Here is a 19,405-nt window from a genome sequence, read left to right as displayed (position 1 = left end):
CTAATTACTGATTACCCCCCCCCCCCAAAAGTAATCCCGTTACTTTACTGATTACTTATTTTCAAAAGTAATTAATTACTTAGTTACTTTTTAAAAACACGATTTACAACCTGAATAGGTGATAAAGCGATAGATCTTTCAGCCCAATTCTACTTTTTCTGCATAATCCATCATACAAAATGTAATCAAATGGAAAAGTCTCTTTTTAACTTGTTTTATTAGTTTTAATCTTTTAACTTTATGCATCAAGCAAAAATTTTATTATATGCAACATTCTCTGACTGGAAGAAATTTGTTTAATATTTAAACCTATTTTCTGCACATTCCAGCACATAAAATATATTTTTTTTGTGTTTACACTCAGTCTTTCAAATAGATGCAAGTAAAACACAGCAGAAAATAAATAAAGTCAAAGACTCAGCGGTCCTGTTGCTCTATTTTCACCTGTAAAGCAGGAGTTGGGTAGGCGGAGGTTTACCCTGGTGCAGGTGTGCCACAGCAGTCAGTGGAAGGATACGGCAGTTTCTCTGTGAGTTTCCCATTACGTCGTAGCTACTCGGAGCTTGCTTGGAAGTTTAGGGGTTTTTTTCGCTGTAAAAAGATGTTTTCTTCCCACGCACAATGCTAATGGACGCTAATGTTTTTGTCACTTTTTATGGAATCAAACTCAAAGTAAGGTCAGTACTTCCACGCTTTAAACGCTGCACGCTCATACTCTCTCCCGTACTCGATATATGATCCACTGTTGATCTGCACACAGCTGTTGTCACTAACGGCGCACTCGCTTACGTCACTGTCGTGAGACATTCTCGCAAAAAAATCACGGTTTTAGTAACGCAGTAACGCAGCGTTCCTACGGGAAAGTAAAGGTAATCTAATTACCGTTTTTGCAATAGTAATCCCTTACTTTACTCGTTACTTGAAAAAAGTAATCGGATAACAGTAACGCGTTACAAGTAACGCGTTACTGCCCATCTCTGTCCACGAACATGTCCTTTTGTCTGTCACCACCATCACGACCTCCGCCGACATTAGCTTGACAGTCAGACGCATCCTGATTAGCATCATCGGGCAAAGAGAGTCAGTACATTTTTTCCACTCTTGCCCTGTCTCACAAGTGAAAGGCATCTCTGAAGAATACCAGAATACTTTTCAGCCTTCTCATATACTTCCAAATCTGATAGCTGCAGCACTTCAGCCATAGCTTTGTTGAGCTCATTTTGCACTACATGTCTGATGGAAGCTGCATTTTGCTGCTGATGGTTTAACATGTCCAACTGCTGCTGTGGAACCAAAAACATTTTCTGTGTGTGCTCCATTTTCACCTTTTGCTGTAAGTCTGGTGATGAAGGGTATGGCAGCCCCTAATAACGGCAACAAAAATCCTCCAGATTAGTTGATGGATCTCATCTTTTTCAAAATTGTCCTTTTTGTCTGCAACCAGCCTGATCCCCCCCCCCTTTTTTTTTTTTTTTTTTTTTTTTGCTGTCTGCTGTTGGTCAGTCAGCAGGACGTTACCCTTCAAAGCACTGAGAGCCATCTCACACAGCCCATTAATAAAATCCATGTTAGGCATTACTAATAATATTCCTCCATACACTAGGCAGGGATTTATACAACTCCTCCAGCAGTGCAAAGTTTTTCCACATCCGTGAAGACGACATCCTTTTTTACCTCTTTAACAACTTGACGGTCTGATAACAATTTGGTTCCAAGTCTTAAATAGTCAGGCACTCTCGATTTATAATCTATTAGAAAATACCTGTATGAGGTAGATGTGTCATCATTAAAAGCTTCTAAGTAGTATTTTGTACTACGTGGAAACATCCGTCTACCTAAAATTGAGATTTGGTATTTATCTGTAGGGTTAATAAACAGAATTAAGTAACTAGTGTTCAGTGAAATTGTTCTACTGGATTTTCCCTGCCTAAACCAATTCTGAACTAAACACATGCAGCCCAAGTTCCTCTGATGAACGTATTGTGTGAACATGTTTTGAAGTTCTACGCTGTTAGAAGCTGTAACATCGTTGATAATGTGCAAGTTGCTCTTATCGGGAGGTAAAAGGTCATCGTCACGCAGAGATTCTGGTACAACATTCACAAAGGTCATTTTTCTTATCTGGAGAAGCTGTTTAAAGGCTGCCAGCAGGAGTAGATGTAAACAATATTATCAGTTTTGGTTGAAATAATGCTGGACGCATTTTCAATGACGCTTTTGACAAAGAAAGTCTTTCTACAATTACTCAGCCCACTAATAACCAGACTAAATGGGTGCTGAAGCGTTCCATCAAAGGCTTGATCCTGCTCAGTATCCATGAGGGAGCGTTGTATAATCAGGCAGCACCTTCCCTTGTTATAGACCACCTGACCTGATGGTGTCAGACACAGCAACTAAATGTGCATCCCCTGTTGGCCACAAATACCCGGACTAAGCCTTTCAATGATTCAGGGGTAACGACTTTAGAGTTAACAGCACTGAGTGTTACACCTTTACACTTAACCTGAGTCTTACCCTTTTTTGTGCTAAAGCATAGGGTTTTGGACCACCGGAGACAAACTCTGTACTGTGATCATCCTCCTCTCCAGACCCACCATCACTGAGCTCATCAGTCAGCTCGCCGAGATATGAGCCTAATGGAAGCACCCACTCACTGGGATGAGAGGTGAAGACAACTGAATCTGTAACAAGTCATACAACACGAGCCTTGCATAAGCTGTTGTCATTGACAAAGACATTCACATCCTTCACCGGCGACCCTCTACCATCAGCGTGACACCACTGGACCATAGCTACATCATCAGAGATGAAACAAAGCTGATGTCATAGTGGTCACTAAACATCACTAATCATCTGTCAGGGTCTGTAATCAGCTCACAAGATGGCATTTCTGCTCACATGGAGAACCGCAGTTTATTACAACTGCTGATTTGTGTTTAAAGAAAAAACAAAAACAAAACAATCTTAGTGGGTTCTGATGTCCTTTGTCTTCAAACTTCTGCTGTTTCTCAGCTGCTTTCACATTTTTTGGGTAACCAGATGCCTGCTGCTTGAATTTCAAAAATGTTTTGACATATGGTTTAAACAGTGTGTCAGTCTTGTTCTCAGAGCAACCACCTTCTCACAACTCGCGTAATACAGCTCACCATATCAGAGCTTAGGGTTAGGGTACATGCACGAGCAGAGGTAGCAAAGCTGAGGTCTGCTGTGTTGGCGTTTATTATGGAAAGTTAGTTGTAGTAGCTCAGCCTTCACCCACAGCCCAGAGTCTGAACAGCAGTAACAAGAAATCAGGTTACAGAATCATTAATGACCCTTTAAAGAAAGGACACCGAGGGAGTCTAACAAACAGTAATGTTTGCCTAAAGCTGATGCAAAGCTACTTTAATACATTAAAAAAAGAAAATCTGCTGTTATCAGCCTAAAATATATCAAGAAAGGATCAGCAAGCTAAGAGGAGCCAAACCAATAATTTTAATTTGTGTTGAGTGTAAAAACCACTGGGGAAAAAAAAAAAAAAAAAAAAAAAGCTGCATCGCCATCATTAGGAAGAGGGCCATTTTCCTCCAGGGAGACGCATCCCAGAAAACATCCCAAAATTTGTCTCACTCTGAAATACATGATCACATAGGAAACTCACCTTCCTACAGGAAGTCTCCTCTTTGCTTGAGTCTCTTTCTTTTCTCAGCTTGTATATTGTTGTCAATCTTTGAGCGAACGAAGCAGAACAGTTCTTGTGAGCATGCTCACAAGAACAAATGTTATGATATTCTTGTGAATATCATAACATTTTAAAACTTAGCATACTCTGCTTAATGTGTCACAATTAAGTTAATAAAAATGAAATGAAAAACAAACATTTGATCTATGCTGAAGTGAAATTCTGCAGATACAAAATTTAAAAAAGAACAATATTAAGTAGAGCACTGATATAATTTTAGTTCAATGAAAATAATATTTCAGTTAAATTCATTTCTCATTGAGTCAAATGTCTTCATTCACAAACAGTGCTGTCTTACACGCCACACATCTGAACATCAGACTCATCGTTTGGCTGAATGTAGTGTGAGTCCTCTTATCTCTGTGTTTATTATTCTCCTGTTTCAGATTTATTGATTTGATTGTTGTTAATTACATTCACCTGCGTCTCCTCCCCCTCCTGCGTCTAATCTACAATCATTTACTTCTGCATGAAATGATTCGAGTGCCGCCTCCTCCAATGAGAAACATCATTAAATGACGATAAAACAGTGATTAAAAATCTCTGAAGAACTGCAGCAACTAAAAAGACAAAGGATGAATGCTGCAGAAATAAAGGTTGATTCTGTTCATCTGAATGTGAACCTTTTGCGATTTACTTACCTGGATGACTGAGCATCCATCAAGACCTTCATTGAAGGAATCAGATTTCTAATTTTGTTCACATTTATTTTATGCTCCTTTTGCAACCTTTCAATTTTATTTCCCAAAGACTCTGCAGTGAGTTTGACATTGTGTTTTGCAGCCAGACCCTCAAATGCTTCAAGTTTTTGGAGACTTTTCTAGTCATTCTGACTTTAGAAAAATCCCTGACTCAGCTTATTACAGATGATTCAAACCACATTTTGACAAATCAGTCATTTCAAATTCATAATGAACGCGATAAGTTACACGTCTTTAATGCATCATAAACAGCTCAGCAGACTTTTCACCAGTGGACACGTCACAAATAACCGCTGCAATCAGTGTTTTCTTCCATACACAGCCGTTTATTGCATGTCTGGCTTTATGTTTCCACAGCTGAGATTCTGTGTGTACAATTACAGTTTCAGTGCAGCGTGAGTCTGTTCACACTGAAGTGATTCCATTTCTCAATGACCTCTTGAAATCCATAAAAGCAAATAACTGCAGTATTTCAATGTGGATGAAGTGACTTGATATCAATGAATCCACTCCAAGGATGAAGTAGGGAATGCTGCTTTGCTGTTTTTAATCAGTCTCCAAACATTTTCCACTGAGCATTTATCGAATATTTCAGCAATCCATCCACATCGCAGTCAAACCCGAGCACGTACAAACTACTTGAAGGCTCGAGACAAGACAAGACGACTGACAAGCGAACACGGTCAACAAAAACCACACTGTCCCTACTCACCCATTCTCCAGGCCGCCCGACCGGTAACCAGGTGAATGTATTTCCCACTCGTTCATTAAGAAATTCACACTGAAATTTTAAAATTAAAAAAAAAAAAAATCTTTTGACAAGTTTGGTTATATTCCACTGAACACAGTGAGGCATGAGGGTAACACCTCCCACGTGACAAAGAAGCTAACCGTAATCCCTGGAATAGACAAGCAACACCATACACACAACACTTTATCACCACAAAGTCCATATGGCTCCAACACTGTGTTTGGAAAGTATTTGTTTTTCTAAATTTTAACAAAAAAAGATTTTCAAAGATATATTGCAGCAATGCAAAGTTTGTACAAGACAAATGTTGTGTCAAGGTCTGCGGAGGCAGACCGTGCGGAACGGTGTGTGGTGGACCCAGGTGCGAACACAAACGAGGATGCAGGAGTGGGTTCCAACAAAAACGAGCCTTTTATTATGGCTGAAAAACTCATAGAAAAGAACAACAAAGTAACTGAGGGAAAACCTGAACATAGACTGGGAAACTATGACTCTAATGAGATTTAGACAGCAAAATGCAAACTATGGCTGGGATACTACGACAAGGGGTAGGGGAGATAACACAGACGACGCGACACAGGCTACATGAAACACAGAGACTAAATACACATGAGGGATGATCAGGGGAAGTGGATGCACACGGGGAACACAGGTGACACTGATAATCATAACAAGACACGGCAGGAGTGAACATAACACTGATGGGAGATGGGCAAAGTAAAGCAGGACGTACACAAAGGTTCAAACAGGAGGAGGGAGAGCACGGGGAGAACGCAGACATAACGGGCTGGGGAAAACATAGAATAAAGCACAAAGGGAGACGAGGGCTCATAAATACATAGAGGGCACACAGGGGGGAAGAGCCATGAAGGGAAAACACTTAGGGAACAACACAACAGGGCAACTCAGAAAACATGGCCTAAATAAGGAACAAAATACAAAAATGCATGAAAACTAAGAATACTGGGCCCACATGGCCCAGGACCATGACAGTTGTTGTTGTTTTTTTTGCAAATGTTGATATTTTACCTACAAATTGATGTGAAATATGATGTCTGCAAAGACCTAAGTTGTGGATTTTAGCTAGAACAGCATAATTAATATCTGTATTATTCCTCAGACCCTTTCTGCTGACAGGTCCTCTGGTGCTGAGGTGGACTCCTCCTGTGATTTAGCCCACTTACTTACAGAGACAGAGAGACTGATTCCCTTCTTTTCCACTGTCTCATCCACACTTTCACACACAGCTGGTGATGCTTAAGACCACTGACTCACATTTTTGGATTCTTATTTTCTTTTGAACCCAGAGATTTTTGGACTCTACCCTTCAGATAAGTTTTTATTTGGGTCTGTGTACAATAAGCTGCTGTGAGGGATGTTCTCTTTGTGTGAGTGATGTTTGGGATTTTCATGGAAATTCAACTTGTGTAATCAGATTTTTCTAGAAGCGTTTCAAAGTCAGGTTACCAGGGTGCGCCCGACATTGAGACCTGAGGACTAACACGTGGCCAAGTCTTTATGCTGGTAGTTTTATGTATTAAAATGTTTTTTGTAATTTTCTTTTTCATCATTGTGGCATAAACCTGTGGTTGTCAAATCTGTGGTTCGGTTCACCAAAGCTGGTTTGTTCTTTAAATTTGCATCCCTGCCTCTGCGTCTCATTTAAACACACGGCTGTGCTCCTGTAATCAAACCTGTTGGTCCATTAATATAATCTATTCAATAATTGTCACCACTGTGTGACAAGAATAAAACAACATCCTCCAACATTGAAGCAGGAGAATAAAAACTGTTCAGGGTTCTTGATGTTTAAGATCAGATTTTTGAAACTAGATGAAAACACGAGGAATGTTTAATTTTCCTGTAAATCTTTCCTCTATTTATTATCCTTATATAGTTTGCTATTATTAATACACACAGCATCACAACCAATTGTTAAATTTAAAAACTGCAGTCACAGTTTCTCATCATTTCAGACCAGGCCACCAACTGCATTTTATTTTTATTTTATTTTATCCATTTTATTCTACTGACCCTCATCCACCTTTTACCAGCTTGTCCTTCATTTTCTTTTTGTATTTCCAGCCTCTAAAATTTCTTCCTGTCTTGTTTTGTGTGTTTGCTCCTTGAATTCAGAGCTCTGACCTTCTGTCCTTCTCTCTGCTGTGTTTCTGTCACAGCCACTTCTCTCTGACTGGGATTGGCTGCTCAGCCTGAAATGTTCTGCAGGAAAACCAAGACTCATATTTCCAATGACTGTAAAATGACTGTAGGTTCATTTTTTAGAACAACTCACTGAAAGTCGCTCAGTTTAGTTTCAGATTATAATTATAGATTTGTATACATGTACCAAATAAATTATTGCGTTATGGAGTAAACAGGGACCTATATTACATTTACCTGTAATGATACATTCCAATGAAGCTGAGAGTTCAGTGATTCACCAGGTTTACTTATCCCACCCCCCAGTTTAGGAGGATATTATGAAATATGCTAAAATACATTTTATTAATACCAGACAGGAATGATGAAGATGAACATTACTGTTCATAGGGATCGTTTGTGTTGTAGTTCCTCACTGTGACCACTGGAGGGCAGTGAACTCTGATCACACTCTACAGTCAACAGCGAACAAACGCCACAGAGCAGTTTCTTTTCTACACACGTCTTCTTATCACATGACATCAAACACTCAGATTCATCATTTTATTAAATCAGAGAAAATGTAATTTTCGATGAGAGACGCCACATCAAAAACTGTTTAAACTCATTACACAAAAAATAGAAAAAACAACACTATTCAGCAGCTCTTCTACATTTTACAAAGTTTATAATGTTGCCACAGTTCATATCTGAGATCACATTTGTTCCTGTGTTGATGTGAAGCTGGGAGAAGTTACTGTTGTTTCTGCTGTGATCAGAGGAAATGAGACCTGCTGAGGCCTCGGACACACTGATCAGTTTCAATGTCTTTTATTTTTACAGACCCAGAGCTTTTTCAAACACCTTCTCAGCAATTTCAGTGAGCTGGTTGACGACAACATTCATAATGTGACCCGTGGTAGGTACCTATTTAAAATAGGACAGAGCCGTAGGCGCACAGTCAGTTTAAAAGAGTTTAATTTTTAATACAAAATAAAAGAAACAGTGTAACAGCGGCACCTAAAAACAATTAAAAACTTTACCTTATTAGAAACTATAAAACTGTACGATTGCCCATGAGCCAGGACAAGCGCTGCGGGGAACCGTTTAAAAACAAATCGACATAGCACACAGGTTAAAAGTGGACGGCAACTCACACATGACCCCAAATGGGTAAAACACTATAGAAAAAGGCAAATCTTCGGTGCCGTCTTCACTCAGGCCCACCGCTGTTCATGCAAAAAGCGGGGAGACAAAAAAAAAGGATTTGTTTTCCCTGCAGCGCCTTCACCGTCTGCGACAATATATATATATATAAAAAAGGGGTTAAAATACTAAAAGGATCAATATCTGTGGTGCCTACTGATACAGAAAAAATTAAAACAAAAAACAAAACCATCGACAGCCGCAACAGTCAGTCTGTCGACTTACACCAGTTTAAAACAAATTAAAACACACTGAAGTGTCAGGTCCTTTGCCCGCAGCCAGAAATCCACCTGGCAAAGCAGCAGCTCGGTACTCTATAAATAAAAGGCAGGAGATCACTTAGCTGGACAGTAAAACACAGGAATATTCCTCAACTGAATTGGTTTAGTTACCTGTCCACAAGTTCGTGTCACACCCTAATAAATGTGGGTCAGTGGCGATGAAGTCCACTATACCGTTCTCACGGGAGCAATGTTTCCCACCTACAAGGGTGCAAATAACTGTAAACCTTGTTGGGATTCAGAGATTCTTTTATTGCTACCATATAATCTGCCTTATGAAGAATGTATTAATAACATGTTTTACAGTATCATTTATCGGTAATATTTCCTGCAGGGTTTATAAAATTGCATTGAATATGTCTGTCATCACATTGACCTTTCTATTTTACAGGTTGAGTTCATTTTATACACAATGCATGAATGTGCTTGGTTAGAGTTGATGTTCCATTCTAGAAGGTTTTAAGCTTCACTGGCGAGAGTGTCCAGATGATACATGCTGAGGGGAGATGAGAACATAGCAGGTTAATTGCATGCACGCTTACGATACACATATTAATCTAGTAGCAGGTCTGAGCAAAGGCCTAAGCGTCTTCTGCTTCAGTTTGAGACTGGCTGCAAAAGTACTCTACTTAGTGATTAATGACGAGGGTCCATTATTAGCTCTCGGAGATGGTGAGACCTGAAGTTATTACCCTAAAAGGCAAGCAATGTAGAAAAGAGAAGTTATATGTCGGTGAAGGGTTATTAGAAGTGTACGTGATGTACCCTTGTCTGCACGGGTTGAACTTTTGCCTGTCTGTCACCATGTATTTTTGAACTGTATTGACGTAGGTGTGATATTTTGTCCTATAAAACCAGAACCCAATGTATTCTTGTCAGAGCAACACAATCCCTATGTTGATGGTTGGTTGTTCTCCTGTGATAATAAAACTCATCGTTTGATTGCACTTTTCCGGAGCCTCCGTCGTTTGTTGTCTGGTCTGAAGTTGATCGATCTCGCAACAACCTCTGCCAACAGCCAGAGCTCAAGTGGTACATTTTTGTGTAACCTACCGTTCTAACAGAAGTTTAGGGGAAGACCTGTATCAGACTTTCATAGTTAAGAAACACCAACTTGCCCAACTCGGACCAAGTTTCAGGTTTGCAGAGGAATACCCAATTGCCCACACCTGCGCTTATGAAAGGAGCAAAGACCAGCTCCGCCCACCAGGGGTGGTCCCGAGTCTCCAGGTCTCACCTGTCACAATAACTTTGTTGTGAAAGAGAGACGCATTGCTGCTGGGATTCCAATCAATGGAATAAATCTGGATGCTTCCTCTGCTACAATTAATGTAGCTACGCACCCAAGTTGGGTCATGACCTTCTGGAGGAGCTTTTTAGTTATTTCTGCTGCAGTCAGTGGTGAAATGATGACAGCACGCGGATAAGAGTAGGGCACACCTGTTCTGTAAAAAGGTCTCTTCAAAGACAGGATATTGAGACCAAATGCATGAACATAATCTGTGACTGCACCAACCAGCACAGCAGCATCAACTTTAGCAGAGAGACCAGGAACTGGAACAGCTGCTCCAGCTGCAGACAGAGTGGCCAACCAATATAATCGCGCTTGAGAGCTTATTTCTTCTTGCTGATTATCTCTGGGTTGATCACTCAGGTGATTTTTCTCTAGGGCAGTCTCCTGTTCAGTCGACCTCAGTTCAGTCTCCAGTGTCCCCGCTACCTGTAGCTCAGTCTTCAGTTCTGTCGGCCACTCAACCATCCATCATCTCTATGCAGCGAGAAAATCTCATATCTATCGATCGATCGATAGATATGCTATACAAATAATATGATATGTGATAGTATGAACATTTACTTAAAAGCTCTTGTAGTGTACATACACTCAACAAAAATATAAACGCAGCACCTTTGTTACTGCTCTCATTCCCCATGGGATGGACGTAGAGACCTAAAATTCATTCCAGATACACAATATAACCATCCCTCCCAAACAGTGGTCACAAATCAGTCCAAATGTGTGGTAGTGGGCACATCTGCTATATTGAGATAATCCATCCCACCTCACAGGTGTGCCACATCAGGATGCTGATCTGACATCATGAGTAGTGCACAGGTGTACCTCAGACTGCCCACAACAAAACGCCACCCTGGAATGTGCAGTTTTGTCTCACAGCAAAATGCCACAGATGCCACAAATAATGAGGGAGCGTGCAATAGGCATGCTGACAGCAGGAATGTCAACCAGATCTGTCGCCCGTGCATTGAATGTTCATTTCTCAACCATAAGCCGTCTCCACAGGCGTTTCAGAGAATATGGCAGCACATCCAACCGGCCTCACAACCGCAGACCTCGTGTAACCACACCAGCCCAGGACCTCCACATCCAGCAGGTTCACCTCCAAGATCGTCTGAGACCAGCCACCCAGACAGCTGCTGGAACAATTGGTTTGCACAACCAAACAATTTCTGCAAAAACTGTCAGAAACCGTCTCAGGGACGCTCAACTGCATGCCCGTCGTCCTCATCGGGGTCTTGACCTGACTCCAGCTCGTCGCCGTAACAGACTTGTGTGGGAAAATGCTCACATTCGATGGCGTCTGGCACGTTGGAGAGGTGTGCGCTTCACGAATGAATCATGGTTCACATTGTTCAGGGCAGATGGCAGCTGAGAATGTCCCAGTTCTTGCATGGCCAGCATACTCACCGGACATGTCACCCATTGAGCATGTTCGGGATGTGCTTGACCGGCGTATACGACAGCGTGTACCAGTTCCCACGAATATCCAACAACCTCGCACAGCCATTGAAGTGGAGTGGACCAACATTCCACAGGCCACAATTGACAATCTGATAGACTCCATGCGACGATGTGTTGCACTGCATGAGGCAAATGGTGGTCACACCAGATACTGACCGGTTCTGGGTCCCCAGACCCCCAATAGCGCAAAAAACTGCACATTCCAGGGTGGCCTTTTGTTGTGGGCAGTCTGAGGTACACCTGTGCACTACTCATGATGTCAGATCAGCATCCTGATGTGGCACACCTGTGAGGTGGGATGGATTATCTCAATATAGCAGATATGCCCACTACCACACATTTGGACTGATTTGTGACCACTGTTTGGGAGGGATGGTTATATTGTGTATCTGGAATGAATTTTAGGTCTCTACGTCCATCCCATGGGGAATGGGAGCAGTAACAAAGGTGTTGCATTTATATTTTTGTTGAGTGTACAATTGGCAAATTAGCCAATGCAAAACCAATGCCTGTTAAAAAAGAAGAAGATAATCTTCTCACAAACTGGTGTTTGATTTTGAAACAGGAAAAAAGTGGGGAAACAAATGAAAAGACTAATATTTGAATAACACCTGAAAGCAAGGGCGACCGTGGTTCAGGGGGTTGGGAATCGCATCTGTAACCGGAAGGTCGCCGGTTCAATCCCTGGGCTCTCTGTCCTGGTCGTTGTGTCCCTGGGCAAGACACTTTACCCTACTTGCCTACTGGTGTTGGCCAGAGGGGCCGATGGCGCGATATGGCAGCCTCGCTTCTGTCAGTCTGCCCCAGGGCAGCTGTGGCTACAAGTGTAGCTTGCCTCCACCAGTGTGTGAATGAATAGTGGCATTGTAAATGCTTTGGGTGCCTTGAAAAGCGCTTTATAAATCCAATCCATTATTATTATAAATACTTTATATGCTGCCTTATGGTAAACTTTGGCAATATTGATGTATAAAGAACAACACTGGCTGATGATGAAATACAGTCAGCTGGCATGGTGACACTGCCAGTATTAACCTGCAGGGCTGAACTGGGACAAAAAATTGGGCATTTTCACTACAGACCGACCCACCAGGTATTAAAGCCATAAAGCCTTTGAATGAAAACAGATGCTGTTGTGACAGTGATGTACAGTCTTGTTGGTATATGTATGATTTCTATACATTTTACGTCAGATAAAAACTTTGTTCGCTAGATTCAGATAATTATTTAATAAAAACTAGATATTTTAAATGAGAATAAAAAAGAAAAGTATTTCTTTGTGCCCACCTTTCCCTGTTAATGCCCTACCTGGCCCCCTGGCAACACTTTGCTAGACCCGCCCCTGCACAGTTACCAGCTGTCAGCTACTTAGAAAAGGATCCTGGTGTTATTTGTCTCTCAGAAACAGTTCATAACTTCCCTTCAACTCATCCATTCATGTCACCTAAAAGGTAAACCTGTTTCTCCATCACAGCTCTGATGATTCAGTAAGGACATCTCCTGGTTTCATCTTCATGTTTCCCTCTCACCACATATCCAAACCGACATCATGACCAGCAGCTTTACAGCTGTGGCTCCAGCAAACAACAGCTGATAGTAGAAATTAATATTAAATAAATTCTAACAACAGCTGATCAAGCTTAAACGTGCTGCTGTTGTTTAGCGCGACATCCGCTGGTTTCCTCTTTCTGGCGCAAAGTGGGCGATAAACAAACAAGAGAGAAAAGCCGATCAGCTGATCATTGATCAGTTTCATGATTGAAGTAGCAACAGGAGAGGGAGGGGGAGAGAATGAGAGAAGAGGCAGCTGTGCAGCGTAACGACAGAATAACTCCAGCTTTGTGTCTTTTTTTCATTATAGCGAAAGTCCGGGACAAACTGTGTCTCTTCTCAGCTCAATACGAAAGGCGTAATATTTTCTCTGAATGAGGGACCATTCCATTTTTTTTAAGGAGCCCTTGGCAACTCTAACTAACCTTATGAATAAAATAAAGTTCACTATCAGTAACATCATAGCACCCACCCAGCTGTATAAAAACTCAGTCAAGCTGGCTAGAACGCAGTACGAGTTATTGCAACTGAGGGTAAAAAGTCAGCACAATGAAAATAAACTCCACCTAAACTTGGTTTATATCTGACCCAGATAGACTGCAGGTCATAACTTCTTACCTGAAGTTCAGTTCACCTGACACTTGGACCGGTGGCTGCCTCGGGGCTCTCCTCCTGCCTCCCCTCCCCTTCCCTCATCCACCTGCTGGCCTCTGTGGAAGCCCCGCCATAGCCACCACCAAACAACTGAGTTATTTTTACACATCGACCTGCATCTGGCCAATCCACCACCTCTCATTGTTCATGCCGTTACAAAAAAAAATAAAAAATAAGTCACCGGGCATATGCCCGGTATGCCCGATGGCCAGTCCAGCTATGTTAACCTGCAACCAAATCTGCAGCTCCATACAGCAATGTTACGACTTAGATTATATCTTATAACTCATAACTCTTATGTTAGCTGCCCTCAGTAGCATACTGTCTGAAATATTCCACGGCTGCAATAATTCTTTAAGTGTTATTTTTTCCTTGGTATTCTAATTTCACCGAAGTTTACTAAACTCAACAAACTTAATATTACTTACCGGGACATTTATTCTGTCCTCATTTTCTTTCACCGAAAAATTGTTTCCTGCAGTGCCGTCTTTCGTGCTTGCCTCTCCTACCTTTGCTAACGTGATGAGCATAGCGCAGAAGCCGATGCTGCATTCACTTACACTCGGATATCTGAGCTTCACTGTGAAAACATAATCGGACATTTGATATTTGATTGAATTTTATTGTTTTGCCTTTGGGGTGGCACCTGGGGTGGCCAGTCTGGTTGGGGGGGGGGTGGCCTGTGCCCCCCCAGGCCACCCCGCTGGACACGCCACTGCAGGTCATTACTATGCTGACTATGGAGCTAGCATGAAGCTTAGATTAGCTGGAAACTCAATGCTTTCTTTCACTCGCTGTCCTTCCACTGTCCTTATTTATATTATAGCATTTTGGTCTGTGTGAGCCACATAATAAAAATAAAGCTGAAAACACAGTTCAGAGTAGAGTAACATGCACATTTTATTTCTCACCTTTCTAAAACTAAAACTACTCTTCTGAAAATGTAGCTTACACCAGTGGTGGCAGCAGTAGAAGGACAGTATGGTGGCTGTGACAGGTTTTGGTGACATTGTTTGTAGATGAAAACAGGTTTATTCTGCCAAGTTCAGATGTGCCAACAGTACAGACATTCTGTACTTAAGTAGAAGTACAGATACTAGTGTTGAAAAATACTCCAGTAAAGTCGAAGTACTGATTCAACTTTTACTCAAGTAAAAGTAAAAAAGTACAGGCTCAGAAATGTACTGAAAGTAAAAAGCACATCTTTGGAGGACATTTCTATTCAATTCAATACAATTATTTATACAATGTCAAATCACAACCACAGCTGTGGCTCCAGCTATTTGTGTCTAAAGCTGCCTGAACCATGTGCTATATTAATGTAATGGTAAAATAATAATTTTGAAAGGAATACAAACTTTATTTCAGTCTAAATTTTCAGTCTAATAATTCTACTCATCTTGAATCAGTTCAGTTGAACATGAGCAGAGAAAAAGAAGGAAAGTAAAAATATGTTTCTATTTCCTGTTGCCTCCATTGTAGAGGGGACTTTGCCTCTAAACAGGAAATGTGTGCGGTCAGGGGTTAAAGTGGATTCAGGAGGTGGGGGGACACTAAAAGTGGTTATAATGTCTCAGTGTGGGGAAAAGAATCAAGCTCACAATAATTAAAAGCTCCAGTGATTTTCTTAGTGTACAGGCTGTGATCAGCTGACCTGCTGCTCTCTGTGGATGTACACACCTGGAATCATCCAGATGTGAGCAGATGTTTCATGAGTTGTCCTGGCTGATTTCATCCTCTACACTGACAGTACGCTGTTTATGCTCTCTTTATATTAGACACTAGTGATGGTCCGCTTGAAGCTGAAGCTCCGGTGCGTGTGTCAAAAAAATCAACACACTGCTTCAGAAGCACTGTATCAAAGCTTGATTCGTTTGGCCAGAGTCACGTGATCAGTGACGTCCGAAGCGTCATTTAGAGCCTAACTGCTTCGGTGTCTGATTCAATGGATTATAAGTAAGTGAATCATTCGCGGGATTTGTGGTGTTTTGATGGTGACCACTGATCATTCCACTGAGAGATTTGAAGCCAGCGAGGAATAGAGGAGGTTCTGTTGTGTGGGAGTATTTTGAGTTGATTTTGGTCAGTCGGGTGGGTTTTCCAGCTCTGTGTTCTGGCCGTTTGCTTTTGTTTTGTGCGTGTTTATTTTATCTTATAATGGGAAAAAACGTAAAATGTCAAAAAATCTGCTTCCATAATATAAATATCATTAAATAACTTTAGAAAAATGGCGCACCATAGAGAGCATCCTGACGGGAAACATCTTAACCTGGTTCGGGAACAGCACCATGCAGGACAGACGAGCTCTACAGAGGGTTGTGCGATCAGCTCCGCTCCGAGCTCCCTGACCTGCACTCAATCTACAGCAGGCGGTGCTGGACCAAGGCCAGGAAGATTGTGAAGGACCTCAGCCATCCCAACAACGGACTGTTCTCTCTGTTGAGGTCAGGAAAGCGATTCCGCTCCCTGAAGACCAACACAGAGAGACTGAGGAGGAGCTTCTTCCCGCAGGCGATACGGTCTCTCAATCACACCACCACACAGTACTGACTCACACATATAGTTCTTACACACACACTGGACATTCTGGACATTGTTATCACTTAAATCACTTTAAGCATATTTGCACTGCACAAGACATAATGTGGATTGCACAACACTGGTCACTATATTCTTCATTTCCAGTTAATACTTGTACAGCTGCTGTTATTGTGTGTGTGTGTGTGTGTGTGTGTGTGTGTGTGTGTGTGTGTGTGTGTGTGCGCATATATATATTTATTTATTTATATTTCTTCATACATTCTTATATAGTTCTATACTGTGTATTGTGTATTTTGTTGTACAGTTATTTTATTTTCAACTTTAATTTATATATTTTATCTTATTCTTTCCCAGTTAAATTTACCCTTCATTCTAATTTGTGTTGTACAGTTATTTCATTTTTAACCTTAATTTTTTATATTTTATTCCTTCCTAGTTAAATTTACACTTTAATTTTTCATATTTATTTCCTATCTTATTCATAGCCCTTTTTTTTTTTTTTTTTTTTTTAGGTCACGAGCAGTTGTCTAAGCATTTCACTGCATATCGTACTGTGTATGACTGTGTACGTGACAAATAAAAATTTGAATTTGAAATTGAATTTGAAAAACTTCCACTTGACTCTTTACATGTAATGTTATAAAAATATATATTTTATTGTTTAATTAATCTGAAAATGTTAGTCTGCCAAATGTGCAGCAATTTAATCTATTTATTCTCTTTAGCTGATAGTTTGTGGGGCCCAGGTAGACTGTATAACTGCATCTCTACCAGTTTCTCTGCACTCCAGCCTCTTCTGTGCCATGTGAAGGGAATTTCCTTAATGCAGGAGAAATGATCTCCATGAAAAGGAACAGGTTCGGCCATCACACACTAGAACAAATTCTCTACTTAAATAAAAATGAAAAAGGGCTACTTTAAATGCATCATGTTTTTAATTTGCAAGTTCATAAGCATTTTCCCTTTCCCTTACATCAAGAAGTGATGAAAGTGGTGTATTTGGCTGAGCTTTCCGTCAGAGGTATCTGCCAAAACCCCATATTAGCGTCCAGCTTGCTGAATATGCTGGCACCAGCCAATCTGCCCAATGTTTCCTCCAGCAATGGCAGTATGTACTTCTCTCGACACACAGACTCATTGAGGTGTGTAAGGTCGACACATATACGTACATCTTCTGTCTTCTTCGGTACCACCACCATGCCTGAGCACCAATCAGTTGGCTCCTCAATCCTGCTGATCACCCGTAGTTCTTCCATCCTGCTTAACTTTGTCCATCAGAGGCAACGGGATTCTCCGTGGCGTCTTCAAGGAAAAAGGTTGAGCTCCAGGTTTCAGTTTGATGTCGTACGGCTGACGTACTTCACCGAGACCACTGCACAGCTTTGGGTAGCACTTTTTAAGGGTCTCTATAGTTATGCTCTCCAGACGAGCCACAAGCTCCAGCTTGCTAATGGAAGGTCTCCCCAGCAAAGCAGTGTGCAGGTGTCTGATGACAAAGACATCCTCAAATATTTCTTTGTCTCCCTTCCTCAGTGCAAGCTCACTGACACCAACGACATCCAAACGACTCCTCCCGGGATCCAGCAGAGCCTTGGTTGGTTTGTGGAGAATGGGGGGGTGGTTGTGTCTGTAGAGCTCCTTAAACACCTTAAGGGGTAGGACTGTCACATCGGCACCTGTATCAATTTTAAATGACACGTTTTTGTTGTTTATGCTTAAGTCGACAGTCCACGGCTCACCCTCACACTTAACACTGCCCAGGAACAAACCATGTTCATCCTCTTCAACCTCATGCACTGTTTTTGGTGCCCTGCATACACGCCTGTAATGTCCTTTTTCCCTCACATGCATGGCATTTCACTTCATTCGCTGGACAATCCTGCTTTGAATGGGATGGAGCGCCACCACATTTCTGACAGGTTGGCCCTTTTTTGCCGTCTTCTCGGAATCCACGTGTTTTAGTTTGACGACTATCAGTCTGGAGCAGTTTGGTTCTACCAGGCTTACGGCTGATTTTATGCACTCTATCTACTGACTTAGCATCGCTAGCCTCAGCTCTAGAGTCACCTCGCAAGGAGGATTGTTGTCGCTTTACCTCTTCACTTTGACTCGCCATGTTGATAGCCCTCTGCAAAGTCAAATCTGGGTCAAGCTGCATGCGTTCTGACAGCCGTTTGTCAGTGAGACCGACAACGAGCCTATCACGTATCAGCTCATCATGTAGCACTCCATAGTTGCAATGTTCTGCTAGCGCATACAGTGCTGTCACAAAAGCATCCACTGTCTCATTTTCTCCCTGTTGGCGCATATTGAATTTGGCGCGCTCATAGATCACATTTTTCTTCACAATGAAAAAAGCCTGGAAACCATCACGTACCCCCTCATACGTTGTCTTTTGCTCCACTGTTAAACTCAGACCGCGAAGCACATCGTCCGCCTCGTCTCCCATGCAGTAAATCAACGTGTTGACTTGGTTTTCCTCCGAGCTGACGTTCAAATTACTGGCGAGACGGAATCTCTCGAACCTCCGTATCCATTTGGACCACTCCTGCGGTTTTGAAAAGTCGAAGGATTCCGGTGGCTGGATGCTGAATGTCGCGCTCGGCCCCGCCGGTGCTCTCTGTGCAGTCTCATCCGCCATATTCTCCCCTCGTTTTTCCGCGAGCTCCGCCAGACACAGGTTCGTTCAGTCGAGGTTATATGGATCAGTACAGGACTTCTGACACCATGTCGTGTTATTCAATTATACGCGGGTCCACTGTACGATTTATAACCACACTTTATTTTCTTGTTCTTGCTCTCCCCCCACATAACATAACATTCTGTGGTATATTGTAATAAGCAGCAGCTATTACTACCTCCCACCAGTAGGTGGTACGGTGGTATTGTATGGAATTAAAGAAGGGGCTGAGTAAAAGACCCGACCTCCGCTATAGTCTCGTCTCTCTCCTCTGTGCTGGATCTAAGGTTGACATTGACCGCAACCCACGTTAAACCAGCAGTTGGAACAACGCTGCATAAAGTTACAACATGGTGTCAGAAGTTGGCAAGGCCGTGTGAACGGGGACCGCGACGTGAGTAAGCTAGCTGTGGATTAGC

General features: G+C 41.9%; 1 protein-coding gene and 1 long non-coding RNA gene across 2 annotated transcripts in view; one reads left to right on the top strand and one right to left on the bottom strand.

The window, feature by feature from the left end:
- rtn4ip1 (reticulon 4 interacting protein 1) overlaps positions 1-19,079 on the top strand; it is a 222,570-nt gene extending 203,491 nt beyond the window's left edge. The window contains exon 9 of the transcript XR_015126322.1: positions 18,541-19,079. The gene's annotated coding sequence lies outside the window, so the exon portion shown is untranslated. The remainder of the gene's footprint in view (positions 1-18,540) is intronic.
- On the bottom strand, positions 8,228-9,868 carry LOC147306583 (uncharacterized). The gene is made up of 3 exons (XR_015126504.1): positions 9,809-9,868; positions 8,914-9,029; positions 8,228-8,835 (listed from the first exon to the last, which is right to left on the bottom strand). It is a non-coding gene; the product is annotated as an uncharacterized LOC147306583 (long non-coding RNA).
- Positions 19,080-19,405: the final 326 nt, after the last annotated feature.

The sequence above is a fragment of the Aulonocara sp. 'chitande type north' Nkhata Bay genome, linkage group LG19 (genome assembly GCF_057382095.1).
Source record: "Aulonocara sp. 'chitande type north' Nkhata Bay isolate Kocher_YH1m ecotype deep benthic linkage group LG19, A_spYH_male_GT1.1, whole genome shotgun sequence".
Classification (NCBI taxonomy): Eukaryota; Metazoa; Chordata; class Actinopteri; order Cichliformes; family Cichlidae; genus Aulonocara; species Aulonocara sp. 'chitande type north' Nkhata Bay.
Note: the sequence above shows the minus strand (reverse complement) of the source record. Positions and strands in the feature narration are given on the sequence as shown.